This window comes from Falco punctatus (genome assembly GCF_963210335.1).
Source record: "Falco punctatus genome assembly, chromosome: 14".
NCBI classification, from domain to species: domain Eukaryota; kingdom Metazoa; phylum Chordata; class Aves; order Falconiformes; family Falconidae; genus Falco; species Falco punctatus.
Genome location: NC_137594.1, coordinates 13,279,190 through 13,301,689, shown reverse-complemented (window position 1 = coordinate 13,301,689; position 22,500 = coordinate 13,279,190). Strand labels below are relative to the sequence as shown.

Here is a 22,500-nt window from a genome sequence, read left to right as displayed (position 1 = left end):
TATAATTAATACCTCAGATCAACTACTTCGCCCCCCCCCCCCCCCCAGCTGTAGTCTGACCCAAGGTTTTTTATTCTGTGTGCTTTCTAAACATCACTGCTAATCGTGCTGGTTCTCAGAGATCTGGAGGACATAAAGAACATTCTGTTCAGTTATGTCTGAACACACATTTTATCTACATGAGAGTTTAGGAAGATTTGTTTCTCAGTTAATGTCTGAACATGTGTAGGGTATAAATGCACATTGATATTAATAGTTAAAAGGAAAATGATGGATGGCAGTGGACTAATCATGCATATTATTTTTAAAAATAACATCTGAGGTAGCTCTTCCTAACATTTCAGCTACACAACCTTTACGTAAGATCTCCTATTTCCTGCCACACTGACCATATTGGAATAGGACCGCAATGATTACGGGAGGCTTGTGAACTACGTGCCGAAATTAAAAGCAAAGGATGTAAACAGGATGCGTAATTAAGACACCACTGAGCCAGACATCATGACTGCTGCATGACATAACACGTATAGGAACATAACATTAGCTGAAGCTAGCTTCCCCTCCACCCCTCCCTCTCCTTTTGTAGCAAGAGAGAAAAACTACGCAAACAGCATGTATAACGTTCTTCAGAAAACCTCTTACAAGCTCAAAGTTTAGACTCCCCACCAGATTCAAAGGAAACCATTAAAAACGTAATGCCAAAGTAAAGCTACAATAATGAAAATGCATCTATGTACATATTTCCTTGGGAAAAAAAAATATTTTTTTAATTTTATTTTTGCTTGGAATTGCCTTGCTTCTAATAAGGTTGTCTAGTGCACACAGCAATCCACAGCACACTTGTATTGACTCGTACGTACAAACTATACTGTAGTACTGTAAATGCTCCCTTTACCAAAATCAATTCAAAGATACAAAACAATCTATTGAAGAGTTTTGCAGCTGGCTTTTGAACCACTTATAAAAGACAACACACAGAAAAAATTAACCCCTGTGGCTCTATTAGGAGCAGTATAATAAATGTGCATTTAAAAGATCTATAAACACATATTTATCTGCAAAATGTTCTTGCATAAAACTGTTATTGAAAAGGCTTTCATTTTATCTTTGTGTTATTGTAATTTTATTGAATTGCTTATTCATTCTTTGATATTGTGTTTTAATGGTATTATAAATCTGTTTTATGTCTGATAGGAGCCTCATTGTAAACTGATATAACAGATAATATGGCAATTCACCATAAAAATTCTAAACCAAAAATGCAGATCAGAACGCAAAGAAGCACTTTAATTCATTCTGGGTTTCTTTTCATTTTATTTTTTAATTATTTTTCATGTTCTGGTTGCCATCTGTTGATAAAAGATGGCTGTACAAAACTCACAGTACTACACAATGGGAACTTTTTTTGTGCAATTCTATTCATTAAAACGGGGGAAGAACTGTATAAAAACATTGCACCTCTCTAGACTAAGGATCGTTAGCTGGTTCATTGTACAGACTGATATAAATTAGCCACTTTTGTAACTAAATCTCTCTCTCTTCATTTTTTTTTTCAGAAGATACTTATTTTGGGTAATTTTTAGTATCGTGAATAATAGAACAAAAAAAAAAATCCACTTTCTGCAACATCTTCTATTATTCTTGTTCTTTTATTTAAAACAATGTAAAACAACTATGATAAAAGATGTATCAACATATAGAGCAATTATGTCATAAACCACCTTCTGCTCAGAAACTTAGCCGAAAGTTCATTCAGTCAAGTACGCGATCCTGCCAAATCAAGAAAATAAAAACTCTATTAACAAGAGCCCATCGTGAAAGCAAGCATATAACCTGACGAGCGCTAGGCTGATACGTACATAATCCTGTAAGCACAACTGAAATCCCTTAGCCCTTACTTACAGAGTATCTGTAGCCCTCCCTGACAAAGCTACATCTCCACGTTGCTGACCATGTGGTTCAACACCTATTAACGTGTCCACACATACTGCAGACAATTTCTGTTTTCTTTGTATTGATCATTTGATCTAAAAATAGGATGTATTTTGTTCATGAACTAACCCTTTCCTTAAGGCAGAAAACAACTACTAACATGTCTGCAGAAATAACATGTTATTAACATGAAAAACAACGAGAAAAGTACCTCTTGTAAACATACTGAAGAACAATGCTTGGCAACAGGCTGAGCAGTACTTGGTTTTCATATGATTTCTAAAAGTAACCAGTCATGCTGTCATTAAAAAAGCACCACTGAGAAAGCAACAGAAATGTGCCCACAAATATTAAAGAAATTTATTTTTCAATCTTCTAAATAATCTTCTAAAGAAATAACTGTTTTCAGGGGGAAAAAAAAAACTGAAAAGGGATCCCAAGTATTTATATACCATTGCAGCACCAGAGCAAACTTAAGACCAAACAAAAAATGCGAACTAGAAAATTCAACAAATTTTGGATTACCAGCATCACAGCATGTATCAAACTGCACAACGTATGGATTCGATCTGCAGGGGCAGAGGGTCAGTAACCCAGCCCACACGCAGTGCCACGAGGAATAAAGGCAGACTGATCTCTGAATTTCCAATCTCCTTGTTTATCTAGCTACGAATCACGATCTACCTTGACAGAGAGCTGGTATCAGCTTTTCATAACGTACCTCGATAAACGAGAGGAGAGAAAGAGGGAGAGATTTCACATGCATGTTGCAGAACAAAATACTGCACGCATGGACCACAGCTGTACATATTAAATGCATACCTTAACATGACTTACATTAACAGCCTCAAATCACTACTTCTAACGTGAAAACAGTGAGAGAGATTTGGTGTTACTTTGATTTGAATACAAGTAGAAGGAGTTTTGAGCCAGCAGAGTATCGATATCACCTCTCCCAGCAAACCCCACCTGGAGCCAGCGAAGCATTCACATAAATACTTGTTTACAGATTTTTAGCACCTACACACAGACATTCCACAAGTTGTTCAGGCAAGCCATGCCTTTCACCCCGCTGCTCGCAGAGCCGAGGGGAGAGGGGCAGGCCGGCGGAGGGCTCTCGGCATGGGTGGCAGCTGGGGGGAGGCGAGAGCAGACCCCAGCCACGGGGAGCGACCCCCAGCCAGCGCCCACACCTCTGGCAGGCCCCACTGGCCGTGGAACAGCTTGCAGGGTTAGAACGTACAGAAGTCTTCTGTCCCATGCACCATGTCCATGTGGACACTCATCCCTGGATCCACCCTAATGATCAAAGAGGAAATCTTACGACCTGGGGACCTACAATGGGAACATCTGGTCAGGTAGCATTTATGAGCCTGGCCAGGTAGCTTCTGTTACTACACTTCTGCAGCTTCCCATGAAGGTGGTGCAAGTCTGGAACATGGAAGGAATGCAGGATGAGGCACAAAATCATGTACTGTTGATCTGAGTAACTCCAGGAGCCCTTCACAGCTATTAAAGTCCATCACATACAATACTAACAAGAGCAAATAGCCAGGCAACCTACGTGACTATATCTTGATACATCACACAATAGCTTCATTTAGCTTAATGTAATGCATTACAAAAGCAGCACAGAAGTTAACATTAGTCAACAACATAATGGACAGACAAGTGTCTTGCCATGGTTAAGAACATACCCAGGTTCCATTATAAGCTCTATTTTTAGCCCCCCCTCTGCTCCCTCTCCTCAAACTATATGAATAGCAAAACTGGTCTGCCTGAAAATACTAAGCTTAAGTCAAAGGAAAAAAAATGTTTCTGAGAAGCCATGGAAAGAAGTGGACAACTTATTTTAAATTAGACATCACTCTGGATTCTGCAATAAAATTATAAAGATACCAGGGAAATGCATAACTTTCCGTTTGATACCCAGCTATAATTCACCTTAAGGTTCATCTCTGGAGAAGCACTTTTTCCTTGTTTGACCTGAAAAAGTCTACCTTTTGGATGTTTAAAGGTCCTACCTTCTAGCCTCAGGTTTTAGCATTATGTTTAAGTCCTGACCAGCTCTTGGAGCAATAGGCATGTTGCAGAGTATCAGGCAACTGTTTTTTTCCCTGCTGCCAAATACTCAAGTTACTCTTAGGTTCACTGAAAATTAACTTACATACAGACCTATTTAGTAGAGGTTTCTTAAACAAAGCCACAGCTGTACTTTACCAATTTGGTAAAACTTATCCCACAGGTTCATTGAGACACCAAGGTAATTATGTGGTAATTCTTACAATGAATGAAGGCAATACAGTTTTCACATATAGGTCTATTTTTAAAAAGCATAAACATAAAAAGACATAGTTCCATTTCATTATCAAAAGAGGTTAAAAATCTGCTGAGCCCCCCTTTTTTTTTTTTAAGTTTGAGGAAAAAAAAGAGCTGCTGGGGAAGGAAAAAGTAAAGAACATTTTCTAAGGATGTTACAATTAAGAAAAGGAGCTTTTAAAACTACAAATATAACTGAATGAAGATTTAAATGCAGAAAGGAGATGGGAATTTAGCTGCGACACTTGTGTGTCCTCCACAGAAAGCTTGAAGAGTTTGCTCCATGAATTGTGCAAAACTTGAATAAAAAATTAATAGTTTTTATAATACATTACTATAGTCAGAAATGTAAGAAAACCCTACCATAGATCTGAGCTTGTGAGACAGCAGTAAAACATCTGTAATGAGAGACAGGATTCTCCGGTTTATTCCAAGCTCTGATTTGCTGTACGACTTCAGCCAACCCCTCACACCCCTTTCACCTTCCCTTTCTCTACAATTCCTGCAAAAAACAGTAAGCTCCATTATACACCTTCAGGTCAAGTTCCTTGTAGGTTTAAAAGTAGCTCCACTGATTTTAATGGAATCGCATGCTAATGCAGAATTTGGCTTTCACATTGGGATGTTATAATTAATTAATGCTTAAGAAATTCTTTGCAATCATCTGTAGTAATAAGCTACATGAGTGCAGTTATTGTTGACATATTTAAAGTACCTAGGAAAAAAAAAATCAATATACAGCATGCATAATCTGCAAGTGCTGCAGGTGGCCTCCTCATGCCAAAAAGAGCATGTGACAAAGGTGATAACAAGTCTGCATATCCTCCTGTGCTCGCTGTTGGAAATGCTGGTCCTTACTAACTCAACACTTCAACTTTTCCAGGTTTTCCGTGATATAACACCACTGATAAATCCATCATCGGCCAGCTACCAGTTCTCAACAGGAACACTCCGATTTCAGCCTGTTCCGTTCCACCTGCCTTCTAAGGCTCCTGCACGATGGGTCAGGGTCAGCTTTGTCCCCCACCAAGCGCAGGATGCGGACAGAGCAAGAGCACCTGCGTGGCTCCCCGTGCCGCATGCCTGTGGCGGGCACACTTCCCAGGTGCGCTTCCCGAGCATGCTTCCTGGTTGCACTTCCCGGGTGCGTTTCCCGAGCATGCTTCCTGGGCACAGTTCCTGGGTGCACTTCCCGGACACACTTCCCAGGCTCCACACCCCTCGGCCACCCACCACCACCCCGAGCAGGGCCTGGGCAGCAACGGTCAGTGAGATGGCACTGCCGCACTTACACAGGCCAGGCTGTTTTGTTTTAAATAAAATCGCCAACCACACTTCAACAACGTGCACAGCAAGAACTGAAACGTGACGGTTTATACAAATCAAGGTCCTTTTTTATAAACCGCACGAACATAACCATTCATCTAAAACTAGCACGCCGCACCTTTATCTGCGTAATGTTAAACACAGCCTTCCTCCTCTGGGGTTGAGATCTTCAAAGGCACCTGGGAATTAAGTGCCCAGTTCTTAGTGAAACTGAAATGAGGTTTGAGCACCAAAATCCTTTAGAACTGGCCAAAACACGCTCTAGCAGTCAACACGGGGTGTCCAAACGGCCTCCGGCCAGCCCTCGGCCAGGAGCCCCACGGCCAGGCAGCAAACTCCGGAGCAGGCACAAAATCCCCGCAGGAAGTTTTGCTGAGGCAACAGGCACTCACAAAATACTCTAACCTCGCCTTACAATGTGATTTTTTAAAAATTAAAATTAAACCGTCTTTTTTTTTTTATATAAGTAAGAAAAAAAGGCGGTATTTTGAGAAAATTAAATAACGCTGAGTAAGTTCCCCTGTGAGCTCTTCAAGGCAAGGCCCACATCCTTACACACTTTTCAGCTGTATTTATTACAAGGGGACCCTGGTTCTGAGCAGAACCTCTGGTTACCACTGCAATAAATATAAGGAATAATGGTAAGTTCACACATAAAGAATTGTTGTAATACCCCCACACTCTACCAAGATATAGAATATCACAAGGAACATGAGAAATAATGCGGAAATGATAACTGCTGTTAGATTCTACACATAATCCATTCCTTTATCACATAGCATTACCCATATGGCATCAATTAGATATCTGTTAGACACTACAGGTTCAAAGAAAACTAGAGAGGTAAGGAAAAGGAATGAAGTTTATAAACAAGGACCATATTTGCTTTTGGTGAAACGTACATCGTACTATTCATTTAGGAGACCATGAAGAAAGTAAACCTCTGGGGATATGCAAAGAATGATCCTGGATAAATGAGTTTATTCTGACATTTTAGTGTGAGAGAAAGCAAAGAAATCATAATTTTATGAGAGCATTTTTCTCACAGGGGTGGTTAAAACAAATGGTGATGAGATGTCCCTAAACGTTACATGGGCATCATCAATTACCTATTTAAAAAAATGTTAAATATATATATATATATAAGATTAAATAAATCACAACTCTTGAACGATATTTGCCAAAAGCCAAAAAAATATTGTTTCTGGTTACCTACAGCGGTACATGCTGTACAGAAACACCTTTCACATTATTTGCCTCGCAGTAGCTGTATGTGCAGCAGTGACCTCTCATTTTATAAGCATTTCTCTATACCTGTAACAACAGCAAGTTCAGAAAAAGCACTGCGGCACAAATTAAATACATCTAAGCTATTTAAGCTGTGAGAAACAATCACTGCATAAAGAAAGTAAACCCTCTAGTATATGGAAGAAAAGAAACCTAAATGGTCTTTGTCTCTGTGAAATGCTTATCCTAGAATGTAACAATTTTATAGGGATATCTTACATATTAAGATCCATTGTTGGAAACAGAATTAGAAGAAACCTTCAAAGCAGAAGCAAATGTGAAATGTAATTTTTTTTTCTTACACTAGTATCCCTCTTTTGCAAGTAGTTCATAAAACACTTCATGGCACAAAGGAAGCCAAAATAGTGTTAGTGTATCCTTCTAGAAAGATTAACCTGCAACATATCCCAGTGTCTGAAATCAAACATCTGCATTATTTGATCTAATGCTATTAATAAGCGTGAAAGCCCTGGCACCTGTGAGAAAGTGAAAAATGGAACACAGAAGTATCTTTTAATTATATATATTAATGGTAAATAGCACTTCGGCAAGGGAATTTTACTTTATTTTTTTTAATTTGGCTGTAGACTAAATATATACAAGTAACTCTCAATTGTTTCAATATATATTCAGGTAACCCCTGTGGTTTATTGGTTTACAAACTTACTTGCTCCCTGAGGTCTCAGCTATCACGTGCTGGAGCAGCAGGTAGGCAGCTGAGCTACAGAAGAGGGGAGAGGAGCAGTACGGCAACACCTCAATGGCGTGACCCAACGAAACCTGTGCGAAACCCATTCTGGAAACACAGGGCATAGCTGAAGACCCCTGGGTGTGCAAAACTACCTCAGCTTGAGAATGGTGTCAACTGCCACCTAGCCCTTTCCCTGGGGGGTGACCCTACAGGAGATGTGGCAGGCTGCACGGTGTAAACCCATGGGACACAACGCTGGCAAAACCAACATTACATGTCCTCTTCCCCCCGTGTGCTCTCCATCCTTCACTCCTGCCCGGGCAGGAGGGCAGAGGACCGGGAGCACAGCAGCAGTGGGGACAGACAATGACAACGCTCCAACAGCTGGCACTTGCAGCTCTCTCTCAGGTGCTGCTTCACCCCTCCATGGACCCCCCACCGCCAAGGCTCGGGACAACAGACCCCGGCTCCTGCTCTGGGACGCTGCAATCAGAAATTCAGTGCACAGGAGTGATTTTTCCCAGAGCTGTGTACTCTTCCCACAACTATTGGCAGGAGGGAGAAGATAGTTCTAAATTTCAAGATACAAAGAAAATATGTATTAAAAAGCTACCAAGTATATTGTGTTAATGAAACCTGTATTGTTTTAAAGAGACGGAGAATATGGAGCTAGCTAGTATTATGTCAGACTTTACTTGACCGTCTAACTGATTTACAGATCCACCTAGTGAAAAAGCATGAATTAATTTAGTGAAACATACGTATTAGATTAACAATCAAGAAAAGGCTAAAATTAAAATGAAGAATGAGGAGAACATTAACAAGAACTTTCACAAGCAGAAAATGCTGGGTAAAGCAGTTCCATACTGGAAATGCAAGAAACCAGTGGTTTAATTTCTGGGGATTGGGCATGTTCAGATCCCACACAGTCTGAGCTGTATTTTTCAACAACGGGCTGATACATTTTCTGTCTGATCATTATGGATTTTGACAATGTCATTTTGGAACCTTGGTTACTAAAATATCAATAATTGAATGCTTTCACACTTTGCTCTTGCGGATACTGGCCACTTATCTTTGTCCTCTGAAGAAGCTAATGGTATAATGGGCAAAACATCAAGAATAATTAAGGAAAATGCTGGTATAAACCCCATCAGAAAAAAATACAACTTTGTGCACGGCTCCTGCTCGGTATCTCACATCCTGCACTTAGTTTCAAAATGAGGGAAAGTTACTTCTTAACTGTGTTTTGTCTGTGTTTAGAGAAAGAAGTACATGCTGTAATTAATGATTCAATAGCTTCTATGTGTACCTCATTTTCTAGTTAAAAGAGTAACTGGCTGAAACAGCAGTAGCCCATTACGAGCAGCATCCTTCTCCTTTTGTCTTTTCCTGTAGAAATGCTCCTTGTAACACAGTACTGCTGAAAGTCGTGAGCCTTGATTTGCAGAAAAGATACTGCAACCCAGTGACATCTCAGAGAGGAGGGGTGGGAGGGGACTAATTCATTTTAAAGAGCACAAAGTCCATTTTATACCCTTAAGTACATAATCCTCCCTGACTGGGAAACTTGTACAGGGAAATTCAAGGAGGTGCAAAGTCCCTTCCTAGGGGTACTGGACACACAAGGAGGTAGCAAGAATTTAAACAGCATGTAAAAAGAGAACTTTATTACAAAACTACTAATATCTTGATGCTGTCACTGTGAGAAACCAAGGCAGAACAAATTAATTTGGCTGAACAGTGGATGCAGCTTTATATAAATGATTAATACTTGGCAAACCCCCTCCACTTGGCTTGTCACCAGCAAACTCACTATACTTCCTTCCCAGCCCTCTATTGTATTTTATATAATGACAGACCAGGCTCCAAGATGAGATGAAGCTCCTGTGTCCAGATCAAATGCAAGAAACCTCACAACAAGAAATCTGAACAGCCAGTTTAGCTGCAGTAGCAAAGGACAACTTGAATCTGCTGCAGATGTCTAACCCTGCACCTAAACTCAACAAGTATCTCTGTCCCATCAGCATTCCCTTCTGAGGATTAATATACAGCATAGGAATGGTCAAACAGCACGTATTTTTAGATTATTTTTTTTTTCCTTTTCATCAAAAAGCCCCAGCGAACAGATTAACAATACCATAATAGCACGGCTTTTACAACACCACGGAAAAGTCCCAAGCATAACCACATAATTAAGCGAGTGGTAAAGCACAACTGCCCCAGAATATTCCTGAAGAGGGCAAGTCTTAAGGTACGGAACTGCAGGACTCAAACTGCATTAGGCACCCCAGAAGGGAGGAACAGACACAGGAAAACAAGTTGAGCCGAGGACAAGATGGGTAGTAGGGCTGCTTTTCATCTGACCTGCTCTCGTTGAATACCTAGAGCTAGTCCAAGGGCTCCCCTGGCCCTGAGAGACACAGAACTGTGCTCACTACCAAGCGTCCTCGAGAACTGGAAAACCGTCAGTAGCTCCTATTCTATACATGCAGAATACAGCACACTACACGTTACCTGACCTAGGGAGAGTGGTTTCCTTCAGATCACCCACTGCACGCTGCTGCACAGCCTTCTTTCCAAAATGCATAATCCTGTAATTATTTACACAGAAATACTTTTCCATTTCTGTACGTAGCAATTCAGCGTTCAAGTTGGTGACAAAGTTCTTACAAAACCCATATTAGCTCCACAAATGTTTATCTTTAATCTACAAATAACTACATTTGGAGAAAATGAAATGCTGCCTTTTCATCATTAAATTATGCAAGACTTGCAATCTTCATGAGTAAATTTGTCGCAATGAAAATGGACATCTTGGTATGAATTACAAAGGACTGGAAAATCTGAAGTAGAAATAAGCCACCAAAAAACCTACGGGAAGAAATATTACAGGAACCAGTATGTCAACCCTAATTGTGTAATTACTTTTTGGCTTGGTCATATAAGCTAGAAGCAAGAAACAAGAGACAATGGTAATTTCTTACTGCTGAAATGAAGGTGTCAAACTGTCTTGTATGCTCTGTGTGCTCTAAGCTAAAGTTTACATTTATATCATGTTACTTCAATTACAATCTTAAAAGAGACTTGAATACTTCAGCCGCATTAGGCCAGTATTCATAAATGTTAAACACACACACGCCACTGGTTGTCTGTGTAAATACATTTTCATATATGTGCTTGTTATTGAAATGGTACTACGTAGTTCATTTGCTTGAAAAAGAAAACTTTCTTTTTTGAAAAAAAAAAAGAAAAAAAAAGTACATTTTGAAATATTCTGCAGTTGTGGTTTGTTTTTTTCTTTTTCCAGAGGAATTTAAAAGATTCACAAACATCAGTCAGCAAGGCGAAATACAGTAAAACGCGGTGATACTTCTGGGCCTGCCTCACCACGCTCTAATCCCTGGAACCACCTTATTTACAAGGAGCTACACACTGTAACCGCGCGGAATTCTGCCTGTGCCGTGACTTGCCGGGCGTCAGAGCAGCGGGAAGAAGGTGCAATGCGCAGGCAGCCCCCCGCCACTGCCGCCCCTCCCCGGGATGCCCCCCGCCCCATCCCCTGCCACCCAACCGCACCAGCCATAAGCCCTCATCCTCGGAAGCAGCCCAAAGCAATCTTTATGCTGCTGCACATTATTGTCAGTTTATTTTATAACTTATTTGTTTTCGTTCCTTCAATTTGCCTCTTGTGGGATTGACTCGTGGTACAGTACTGACAGATGAGTGTGTGAGAAGAGCAAACTTTATTCTTTGGTAGACAGACAGGAATCAATGAAACAGACTGCTTTACAGTAAATAATCAGAATAGAAGGTGGAAGGGAAACAAATGTGAAAAACAGAAACCGAGTACATACAGAGTGGGCACCTGGGTGCATGTTCAGAAACCACACACGGACGTTGGGAACAGCTCAACCAAACAGGACAAAACTTCTCCTCTAAGCCACGTTCTCAAGGATTTTACAGATACCACGCAGTTTACTACAACTTATTTTAGGAATGTTTTTAACCATTTTAATGGGGTTATTGTCAAATGCCTATGCACAGAACTGTGTTAAGACTTAGGAGAAAAAAAATGCTATAAATAATATATGCTACAAACTACTTAATAAATCTTTTTACGCACAAATGCTAAGGCTAATTAACATCAGAGCCACTCATGAGTTGAGAACCAGTCCAAAAAAATCGTCCAAAGTTTCTTAGACTGACTTGGACTTCAAATGGCATAACTGGGGGTATTGATGGGAAGAAGTAAAAAAAAGTTGCCCGTGATGCAGCAATTACCGAAATGCCAAGTATCTCAAGCTCTTTACAAGCTGGAATATTAAGATTACTCCCAGGACAATGGCAAATTAGAGGGGTTCACATTTTGGTAAATTACATAGATAACTAATAAAGATTCTGTTACAAAACACTGCACGCGTGTATATAGAAGGTATCTCACTCTCTGTACAAACAGAGCATTCTATCACTATATATAAATTATGCTTCTTGTTATATGCGTACATAAACTATAAGAGAATATTTTTGTATTTTGTCCACGAAACATAATTGTCAGAGGAGCAAACCCTGTTCAGCAGTCATGTAACTATTCTCAATGCAGTCTGTAAGGTAACCAATAAATAATGGTCACACTACTTGTCTGCAAAATACACATTTAATTGACTATAGTAAGAAGTATAATTTGAAAGAATTTCAGGAAAATATTTTCCTGAAATTGTCTAAAATGAAGCATAACAATATGACATAAAGATCTGAAGAATACTTAATTAAAACATGATTTGTGATTTTAGGTATATGAAAAAATAATCCCATTCATGTATTTATACAGTATGCAGAATCACTTCCTCTTCTATTTTAGAACTACGAAAGTAAACACAGCTTTTTGTAAAGAGTAAGGCCAGATTTTAAACCAAGATTCAGATGCAAACACTGACATGAGCAGAAGCCATATCCACAAGTTCCAAGACCAGTTTTGGCTCATTTTTACCTAGCTTCCTCAGTCTCTAGCATAGGATATGAGTAATTGTGACAACTGTAACATTAGCCATTTTGGCTTTCCTTAGACTTTTTCCTCCTTTTCTGTTTCCCAAAGAACTTGATAAGGATTTTTGATTGTTTGTTTTCTTTCCTTTTTAATTTAGAATCATTTGACTATTAAGAGGATTCTTTTTTCTTTGCAGCTGTTCGACTTCCACATCAGTTTTTGAATTGTAAAACTTAAAAAAAAGAGAGCTCTTCCTTCAACAACTTAAAATACAAGTTTCTTTTTCTTTAATCACCTTTATCTTACACTGAATGACTAACGATAAAGAACATACTGCCCAACCACAGCAAAGGCTAAGCACATACAGCAAACCAAAACTGAATTACAAACTCCACCTCAAAAGCATCACCTATGTATAGCTGTTCAATGACAAAGCTGTACATGTGAGCATTAATTCTCACAATTCTCTTGTGAAGAAACGTACATTCCCCCACCACCACCATTTTATAGGTTGAAAACCAAGGCATACAAAACTCCGTGACTTCCAAGAAAAAGCAGGAATTCCCAATTCACAGCATTATGTTTCTACACCTCTTTTTCTTAAATCCAGAACTGCACAGAGTACCAAAAGGATGTCAGAACAGCAGTAACCTCACTACAAAAACTCAAAAGCACAGATATTTAAGTCCTGCTTCTACTGGCAGGCTCTGTGGTGGCGGGTTTCACACGCACATCAGCCTGCCTGCGATTCCAGCTACCTTTGGCAATGTAACGATCCAATGGCAGCAATGTTCTGGTACAGCCAGACGGGATACAGACGGGGATTCCCTCCTCCTGATTCCTTCAGTACTCTGGGATAAAGCAAAACCTGTTTTAATATTATTTTTTTTACTTCTCTAAGTATTTTTATTCTGTCTCAGGAAAAAAAGCAAGCAAAAAGCCACACTGATGTTTCCCATCACCCCAGCCCCCTTTGGCTGGCAGCTAACAGACCCACTGACATTGAGCTGTACTGTGCTAAAACTTGGGTGTATGTTCTGGATACGCAGTGTGTGTAAGAAAGCCCTGAAGTGCATTTTTTAGGAACGAATATGAATGAGAGAAAAAAGTTCAAAAGACTACTGTGAGGGAACTATGTATTTCATTGAGTGCCAATACTCTCTTACACTTCATAAAACATATTTTGGAAAATCATTAGTTCAGTACCTAGATTTATGCCAGATTACGAATATATCTAATTTCAGGAACCTAATCTCCCACTGCAACTTTTTTTTCCCCAAGAAAAACAAAATGTATATGCACAGAAAAGTTAGGCCTTCTTCAACTAAGTCCTCCTAGTTTCGATGCCTGAATTCAGCTCTGTTTTCAACTTTTGAATTCATTAAAGTCACATATAATATATACATCTATTACTATGTAGGGTACGAAGTTCTATTTAAACTTCAAAATACCAGCACTTACCGGACACTTTTTCACTGAAGGCAGGTGTCATGAAATGATTTTTAATAAGCAGGCCCCAGAAAACTGGAGACCCTGAATATCAAAGAACATATTTATGACAATTTGTTAATGTAAATAGTTTGAGCACACATACTTTCAAAAAAGCTTGCCTGCTTTCAGGCAAAGCAAGATAATACAACATTCCAGATAACATAGATTTAGGTAACAATCTAAAATAACTGCATCCTCGTAAGAGGATTTTATAATGGAGTTGCTGGAAGACTTGAGATGCCATCGAGGGCATGGCCACAACAAAGCCTTAAGGGAATATTTGTTAAAAATACTCTCACGTTATACAGTTAGTGGGGTTTGGTTCCCTGTCAAATTAAAGACAGCATCTTTTTTATTTTTCATCTCTCATAATAGCTTGTTCATCTTTTTTCTGCTTATGTCACCAACATTTCATGTCTGCCTTGATCTTAATGTAATTTACAAATATACAAGCACCAATAGTATAATAATAATAATAATAATAATAATAATAATAATAATAATACACAGTACAGTATGGCTAAAATGCATCTTCAAACTTCAAGACTGCAGCTGTAATTTACGTTCTGTCTTTGTTTGCCAGGTTTCGTCACAACGAACAGAAGTAAAAAACTGACAAAGATGCATTTTGAGAAAATGTCACCTATTTGCACAGAGACCAAAAAAAATACTAGTAGTTTTAGGAGTGCTGGCTTGCTTTGGTGTTACCCACCCCACAGCTGCTAAACAGATCAGGTAGAACACAGCCAGCACACAAATGCCTATGAGCATGCAGATTGCAGCTAGCAAATGGCTATTTTTACTGATTTTAGCAGAATGTCCATTTTAGATAGCAATAAAGGAGCACTAGCAACCAAAGGGAAAAAGCTACTGGGAAAATTACAGATTTACTAGGGATCTTTTGCTGAACTTCACTTGCAGAAATGGGAAACAACCTTGACACATACAAAAACTATCCTCCTTTTATTTTCTTCAGAAATACTCAGAAGGCAAAGAGCATTTTTTTCATAGACAAGAATGTGTAAAACCCACTGATTCAGTACAAAACTATCTCAAGAAGATAAGGACATCTGTAGTGTTCTAACGCTGCAGTCTAAACACTGGGCAATAGGCCTCGCTCCCTCTGTTTTCAGTGATAGCGGACAATGTGTTTCTCCTGACAATATCATCATTACAAACTTTATTATTACATTTGGTATTTCACGAGATGTCTGGCAGCTGAGACACTACATAGCGTATAGTTCTCCCACACGGTTCATGGATATTTACTGAATTCCAGTATAACTTAACCTGTTAACACTTCTGGAATGTATAAACAACGTTAACTGCTAAATTCCCTGTATCAACATTTCAGAAATAACCACTAAGTAAGTTGGTTGCTAACTGTTGAGGAAGATTTTGATTTATTGAATAAAGTATCATCATGGGATGAAAATCAAGATCATATTTTTAGGGAGACGTGACACGTTATCCATAACGAGATGTAATTTTGTACTAAAGAGTAAGGATAAAGAGTGTGTTTTTAAAATAGAATCAATGGCCAAATTCACACTATGCTGTTACCTATCAATACAGACATTTGACTGTGATAATACTGTCTATTTATAACTTAATACTATTCTGAATATTAACAAAAGTTTCTTGGCATCACATTAATAATTGTCTAATTATTCCAAAACAAAGTAAAATATTCCACCTGATTGAATGCCATCAAACAAAATGTCTGTTCCTGGTTGGGTCATTAGTATTACATTACATCCCTCTTAAGAAAAACAACTGCTTAGCATCTACTCCCAAATCCTTAAAGGTTCTTAAGCACTTAAACATGCACAAAAGCACATTACTCGACAAGATGAGAACCCAACCAAGAAGTATCTGCCAGACTGTCTGTACCTACATTACACCAACAATGAGCAGAGGCTCAAACAGCAGCAAGTTACCAGGTAACACAGGTGAAATTCTGTTCCTTCAGCTGACACTGCAGGTCTCAGTGAAAGCCCAGTAAGGTCAACAAAATCAGTAAAAGAATCATATTTGAGTTCAGTGGGGTTTGGACTGGGTCTTAACAAGAGCAAACATTGGAAGCATCACTCCCCACGGCTTACTCCAAAGCGCAGTCCATAGCAGTGCAGACTGCTCCAAACCTTTGCTTCAAGCTACCAACAAGTCCGTCTCCAGGACACCTGAAAGTGAAATAACCCATGGGATGCTCCACAAGCCAGGCTAACATCCAGTTGCAGTAAGGACACTCAAAGATACTGCCTGGCAAGTTCTGGGTTGTCCATGAATGTCTGCCAGGAAGCGCATGGTGGCAGTCAGCTGAACCGGAGAAGGGCTGGCCAGCCTCCTTGAGGTTCCCTCCACATTTATGTCCTACCTTCTGGGACAGAGGCAGACCCGAAGAGGAACTGAAGCTCTCCAGCCCGTACCATTTCAGTTAATTTCTTACTACCCATAGCCCGAGACTGCTCCACCTACCTTAATGGCCAAGGTAAAGCAGTCCATCACATATAGATCCATCAGAAAGTTCTTCCCCACATGAGCTGGACACAGCCGTGATGGGGACAGGAGCCCTGTGTGGTAACAGAGCAGTGCCACCCACCGGGCTCTACTCAGCCCAAGGAGCTGAGGGCACGGGCAGGGCAGGGAAGGGCAAGCTGAAAGCCACTTCTGCACTCTTGATAAATACATCTCTGAAAAGTCTGACCTTCTGTCTGGTCCTCCATCACACTAAAACCTGGTACCACTAACATCCAGATAAGCGACTGTTGTAGACTCAAGCAAGAATCTAATGCCTCCTTTCTCAGTGCAGGTGTGTCCCACACTGAAAACATCCAAGATCCCAATCACAAGAACACAAATTCCACAGGCTAAGAAATTTCCATTTTAAAGTTTTGGAGGAGGTCTTGTCTTTTCTTGTCTGGAAAGCACATCAGTGATCTGACAGACTTCAGTAATCATTCCACACTCACAGTTTTTACACATTAAAAAAACAAAAAAAACCCAAACACACAACAAAAAACAACCACATAGGAATATCTCTGCTGGATGCAAGCTGCAAAATCTGGAGGACTCCAAGCACTAATATTAACACAGGTTTGTACTATTGCTGCCAAGAAGACCCACTCATGGATTAGTCCGTTATGTCAGACATGATATGTACATGCAACACACAAAGACATCTCTACTTAGGCAACGTAACCAATCTACTTTACGGAAAGTTGATAGCATAACCTAGGTATATTCTCCCAGTCCTTACAACAAAGTACACCATCATTTTATCACAAATTTTAACTATTTTGTTTCTTTTTATCAACATTCAGTAAATCAACGTTACAAAATATCTGTAGTGTCTACAGAAAAAGTTCTTCATTTTACCCTAATGCAGACAGTTTTGTTAACTAAAAACTACTACCGGTGAATGTCAAGTAGCAAAAGGCATTTTCCTTTGAGAAATGTTAAATACCTTGGTTTTTCACCACTGAGTATAAGTTTCAAAAGGACAGTAACTTTGCTTTGTAATTTGTTTATTGCTTAATCATGAAGACCAGATTGAGCATTTGAGTCACACAATTTTGTGTTGCACACTCCTACAACAAGAATGTGCTGTAAAATTCTATTTTTTTTTCCTTCATTCAGCTTACTGCTTGCTTGTCCTACCGCTTATTCAGCTAACCATCTCAAAATGAAATGCAATCACACAGCAAGATTTCACTGCTGCTAGAATATTTTATACAGAAAACATATAAGCATGAGAAAATAATGCACCACTATTCTCATATATTACATCGCAGTATTTGCTAACTAATATAGATAGGAAGCATTTTATTGCAGGCCCAGAGCAAAAACAAAGGAAGACAAGGTATCCTGGGTAAATGATACATTTCAGCATATAAAAAACCCACTCACACGCTCTCTTTGCGGTTTCAAGTTCTACCTTTTACTTTGCACATACTGCTTCGAAAAATTCTGCAGTAAGTCCAACCCAGTTAGTCCACCAGGTTTATGACCCTCCATTTTACTCATAAAGTTAAGGTGGTTACCAGAATCGCATTCTTATGCACAAACTAAGTAATTAAATTAATACAGCAATTGCAAGGGGATTTGGGGGTTAACGAGAAAGCAAAGCATATGTTTAACTCTAAAACAACAGCACAGTGTACATGGATTTCAAAGCTAAGTGAATGAGGGTAACGTATGAATTCAGGTATTTCTGTTTTGGGGCCCATACTGCAGGCCAGATCTCTGCCGATCAGTCTTTTCTTCTCCATGGTGCTAGTCCTTTGTCTCCCTTCTCCTGAAGGCATTTCCACTCCTGCTCCTTTCTACACAATTACCCTAGACATTAGAGTGAAAGTAGTACCCTGCCTGATGGCTTGTATCTGATGATTCCCTATCTTCGAGGGCATCTGGCTCTGCTCCTGGATTATCAGGTGACATGAGTTAGTCATCTTGCACCTATGACAGTAAACCCATTATCTTTTGCCCCTGTCATTTCTGAAGAGGTATCCTAGAAAATATGCTGAATAAAACAAGATACCTTTCATACTTTACATCACATAAGTAAGTACATACAACTGCATTTCACTGCAGTGTGGCTCGGACACGGAAGGACATTCACTTAGAGAACACCAGGACATCTTCCAAGCTTCAGGCTTAGCTTGCAGAAGACTTTTTCTAAGCAGACTGCTGACAAACTGAAAGCTGGAGATAAGAAATATTTCTGTTTCGCTGCACAGGCTTGTAGGACCGAAAGCCTAAAATCACTGTGCATATAAAAGATGGAACAGCAAGCTGCAGTGAAAGGAATAAAAAGGGCAACTAACCTTAAAAATGTAGAATAAAAAGTCTCTCTCATATCAGAAATCTTCAGAAGGAAACACATATTCTCAATCTTTTAAGAAGACAGCGCTCTCTAAAGACAGTGAGAAATACCCTGGAACTCTTGCAGCGAGGACAGACCTGAAGCCTGCCTGTCAGATAGCTGCAATGCAAGAGGCTGCAACACGCAACCGTGTGGACTGGGGCTGGGGGGACGTGTTACGTGCTTATTCAGTTCAGCCAAGAACTGGACACAGTTCAGCCAAGCAGGTTATATGTATTCCCTCAATATATTTTTCTCAATATACAAATATCATGTAATTCGGCGGTTCCTACTGAGCTACAGCATTCTACTTAACACGGCGAGTTAAACACTGGCAAATGCTCGATTATTATTTAACTGCTTATTTTAAACTCCCTTTGCACGTTCTTCCACCAGTTAGAGCAAAACGGTTTACTATCTGTTACGGTGTTAATATGTGACATATTCTGTCTATTTTTCACCGTGTATGCACAAAAAGGCAGTCCAGCTTCAGCACGTTCAGTACCAAGGTATTTCAACTTCCTAAGCAGTTTTCTTTATGCAAGTACAAAAGCAGCCTGCATTTGGGGAAAGATGAGGAAGGGGCTAAGGACAGAAAAATCCTTTCACAGAGTCTAACCACTTTCACCTGTGAATCAATAAATACTGCAAATGGGGAATAGCTATTCTGTCTTCCCTCAGCGCCATGCTTGGAAAAGAGACTGGGAAAAATCAGGGGAGAAGACGCACCTCGATTTGATGAGCGCAGGGGAACAGATTATCACGGGGAGCTTTTGTCTATAATCTGCTAAGAAATCACTATCAGACTAAACAATAGCTGCCTATATTCCAACATGCAGCCATCTATCCATATGTCTCTTACCCAACATTTTCTTGATGTCAGCACTATATATCCCTCCATTAGGGAACTACTGCCACAGTTCCCCTACCAGTAAATAAAACTGTGATCAGCAGATCTGAAATACAGCAAATACCTTTTCAAGTATCAGAGGTGTTGATATGTGAAAAGGAGGCAAATCTGTTTCCCAGCAAAGGAAGAAAAAGCTCTATAGCCACAAACATGTCACCTCACACGCAGGCATGGCTATCCCACATTTATTTAATACACAAAAACACGCTAGAGAAAGCACTGCATACCCATACACAAACGTACACCCATCTGCCCCGCACAGGCACACGGCCTACACGCCTGTGACAAAAAAATGCCAGTAATACGTCAAACTGAATTATCATTACGTATAGAAGAAAAAAAAGCAGTTAGCCCAATTAAAAAAATATCTGCCAGCAACTCTAGGCAACATCCTAACTTTACATAAAAGCGCTAAACTGTTAGCCACGGGTGATGCTGCCTTTGGTCACGCGGTGTATGCAGGATGTTTCTAAAGGCAATGCTCACACGTACTGCCATGCTCTCACAGAGATTTTATTATTTCTCACACAAACTTTGGTGAACACTATGTTCTGAGGAATCACTAATGTGAAATGCTAATTGAGGCTACAGATTTCTCCAAGTCATCCAAGTTAACTCCAGCCTGAGCTTCCTGCTACCAGTGTTGAAACGAACAGCTCTACGCAGCAGATGTGTCATACCCAGCGCTCAGATGGTACCCCGCTTCCTTCTTAGCTGTGTTCTCTCCTCCTCTAAGCAAATACTGGAATGATTACAAGCGAAACAGGGTGCGAGAGCAGTAAACGTGATACAAGCGACACGCAATTAGCAGAGGAGCTGCTTTTGACACACTGCTGCAAAGAATTATGCAAAGAATAATCCAAGGAATTAGCCAATGTGAAAGGGATGGGGTGTGCAGTAGCACTGTGTAAGATCTTCATTCTGCAATTTTAATTCCCAATATTTCATAGCATATATCCTTGCAAATCTCGCTGAAAATCAATGCTAATGCCTAGTTTTGATATGGAAAATGGGGGGGGGGGGGGGGGGGTTCTCCTGGCAGCACAAACTTGAAGTTTCTTTGCCCAGTTCTAGAAAACAGGGTAAAAATAAAGTATGAAATATAGAAATGAAGTCCAAAGAGAGAGAATGTGGCAGTCTCCTCTGCTTCACTACTTACAAAGTATTTTTTTAGAAAAAGAGACTTCGACAACGCAATCACTGTACTTATGTTCTCCCGTGATGTGTGTCCACAGACATCTCACCTTCCAAGCACGTCCAAGCGCCAAAGGTGGCGTCTGGCCCACACCAGCACTTTGCCCAACAATCGAAAACACGACATCCCATTCCCACAAAAACATGGTTTACCGTCTTACAGCTTCCGTCACGCGGCTCTTTGGCAACTACAGAGTTCAAACCGGCCTCACCGTGCGGACTGACAGCAGCCACGAGCCCTGCCCAGCCGCCCTGCAGACACCGGCCATCGCTCCTGTGCTGCCCCGTGCCGGGCCACGCCGCAGCATGCCTACCGCCAGGGCAGCCCCACGCTCGGGAGCTGGGAACTGGGCTCTCCAGCAGCCTTTTTACCATTCCAGCTAAAAGCAACAGTACTGCTGGAAAACCGGCTCAAGGAACCCATTCACAAGAGCTTGCTATTCCACATGCTGATGGGAAATGAGATAGGCACTGCCTCAACATCTCCCCTGCGCTGAACGAGGAGCGATGCTGCGAACTTGTCGAGCTTCGCCTGCCTTGCTGATGGCAGAGCCAGTGGCAACTCCGATAGCTGCTGTGCGGGATAGGGAACGAGACAATACACCGAAAAGGTGGCCCAGAATGAAAAGGCTGGCTGAAAGCCGCAGGACCCTTACTTGGATGGACTAACTGCACACTCCAGTAACTGCCAGGGAAGATAGTAAAGCTGAAAGAGGCTTAGTGCAAGCATGCAGGAGATTTGTGACAGGAAGTTAGAACTCCATGTCAAGCCTTTCATGCAAACAATAAATATTACTTCTGCTCATAATCAGACTTTTCTCCAGCATCGTCTTTGAATGTTGAACCTTTTTCAATTAATTAAAAACTATGCACTGCAGAGTGCATATTTTATCAGCCCTCAGCTGCTTAAGTGTCTAGAAAAGACCAGGCAGTTTTTCTTTTTTCCAGGCAACCCAGAGCAAGTACTTGCAAGGGTCATATCTTTTTAATTATCTTTTCTCTCTTTGATTAATTATTCCGTCTGACAATAGCGTGTTTCTAATGCTATTCACCTGCCTTTGATGATTGACAACTTTTCTGTCTGATTCAAAGCAAACAGCTGCTGCCATGATTGCCTAGCAACCAGGATGTGATGGATGAGCCCCAAAGATGGATGGCTGCAATAAATCATGTCTCCAGCTATAAAACTGAAAAAAGGGATAAGAATAAAAGCGAACAAAAAACAAAACAAGGTTTCTTCCCATGAGTGCACTCAGCTCCTTACCAATTACACCTGAAATGGACTTTGTGTCTATTAATAGCAAAGTTTTCTAATCAGTAAGAATGCAAGGATGCCATTTGTATCAAGGTGTGTTTACAATTGTTCCAGCAAATTGGCACTTGTACTTCAATTACCTACTGTGTTACACGAGTGCAGGGGTAGGAGATCAAAGTTTTATCTCCTACTGTTGAAGGCTTTACAGAAAATACTATGTTTTTTCGGGGGGTTCTCATGATGT

The 22,500-nt window shown here is 40.3% G+C and overlaps 1 protein-coding gene across 2 annotated transcripts in view; it reads right to left on the bottom strand.

Moving 5' to 3' along the window:
- Positions 1–22,500, bottom strand: part of TSHZ3 (teashirt zinc finger homeobox 3) — a 67,189-nt gene that overhangs the window by 30,071 nt on the left and 14,618 nt on the right. Inside the window, exon 3 of one of the 2 annotated variants that reach the window (XR_013923698.1) lies at positions 10,731–22,500. This exon is cut by the window's right edge and continues 5,082 nt beyond it. The exons of the other annotated variant lie outside the window; for it this stretch is intronic. The gene's annotated coding sequence lies outside the window, so the exon portion shown is untranslated. Of the gene's footprint in view, positions 1–10,730 lie in introns of those variants that run through there. 2 annotated transcript variants of the gene reach the window in all.